We start from the raw sequence: 1536 nt of genomic DNA, 5'->3' as shown, positions 1-1536 counted from the left end.
AGTAATTTACTCAAGGAGGCAAAATCTCTTTAAAGACCTCAACTAAAATTCTCAATAAGTATTTTCATTTCTGTTATTTAATTACAATTATTTGTTGACTTATTTTGCAATATTCATATAGAATTTTCCAACAATTATCATTCATATTGGCCAACTAACAAGTTTAACTCAAATAAAAGTGTTCCGAAAAATAGGTCAAACAAAACAACCAACCTACATTAGGTAAAAAAATGAATTCAACTAATAAGCAGCTCAAATAAGATCAAGAATCAAGTTCAAAGCCAACTGGAGACTGAACTATATCTTCTTTAAAAAGGAAACAAAACAAAAGACAGCAGATATGAGTTTCCAACAGAAAAATCAAATCGGGTAATTTTCTATTTATCTTCTAATTTTTTTTTCATGTGCGGATACTTCACGAAATTACATTAGTTTCGGTTGCTTTTAATAATAGTTGTCAATATATTTCTCAAAACAAACAAAAGTGGATACTAACTAACCTGTAGCGTTTATAACCAGCAGATTCAAATTCCTTCTAGTGGCTTCATCTCCAATGAATCCCAACATATCAGAACTTATATTCTACAAATGTCGAATCAAATTGAATAAAAAAGCCATGTTAATAATGATATTAAACCAGATGGGCTTCATTCCAAAAAGAGATTCAAAATACCTTAAATCTTCAGAGGCAAGTGTAAGGCTTTTGGTTAGAGTTTCAACTTCCTTTAACAGCAAAGGTTCAATATCTTCAGCCATGGCTTGTATCTGAAACATTACTAAAATCCAAGCAATCAAGATTTCATTATTGAAAAAACAAACAAACAAACAAAAAATGATATTGAAGATTCACACCTTTGTCAGCAATGGTCTTGCTAGCAAGTATGTATTAGCGATGCCAATTTTCTCTACTTCTCGTACAATTCGGGTGAAAATCCCAACCAGTTCATCTAAACTAACTCCCTGATAAGTGATATCCCTTCATCTTTTGTCTATCGCATACAATTAAATCTTCTTTAATACAGATAGCATGCTAAAGGTCCAAACGAAGGAGATGGAATTGAATTCTTTGTGTGATGTCAATTTGAGTTTCCATTAATAAACCTCAACTAATGAATGAATTCTTAGGTATGTATGATAATTTTATCATCTTCAATCTATGGAAACAGAGAGAAATGCAGCATTTTCACGTTGCAATTCAACAAAGTAACTTTTTAATAGAAATCTAGGACACAAACCTCAACCAGTGCTTCGATGTTCTTCAATGATTGAATTTGGAATCGAGGATGAAGGAGAGGAGAAGATAACAGTGAAGGGCGCATATATATATATATAGAGAGAGAGAGAGAGAGTTGAATAATCGAGTTTACGATCATTGAATCAAGCTAAATTGGAGCTTCAATTTCTCTAAGGAAAGGGATTTTGGCTCAATTGCTTAATTTTCTTTTCCTTCTTCTCGGAGTTTCATGATGAAAACCTAATTTGTTTGAACTAATAATTAATTTATTTATATGAAATATTTTTTATTGTATTTATTTT

The 1536-nt window shown here is 31.0% G+C and overlaps 1 pseudogene; it reads right to left on the bottom strand.

The window, feature by feature from the left end:
* Positions 1-371: 371 nt before the first annotated feature.
* LOC124930484 lies at positions 372-1319 on the bottom strand (annotated as a pseudogene).
* Positions 1320-1536: the final 217 nt, after the last annotated feature.

This window comes from Impatiens glandulifera, chromosome 3 (genome assembly GCF_907164915.1).
Source record: "Impatiens glandulifera chromosome 3, dImpGla2.1, whole genome shotgun sequence".
In the NCBI taxonomy this organism is placed as follows: domain Eukaryota; kingdom Viridiplantae; phylum Streptophyta; class Magnoliopsida; order Ericales; family Balsaminaceae; genus Impatiens; species Impatiens glandulifera.
This window is presented reverse-complemented; position numbering and strand designations above follow the sequence as displayed.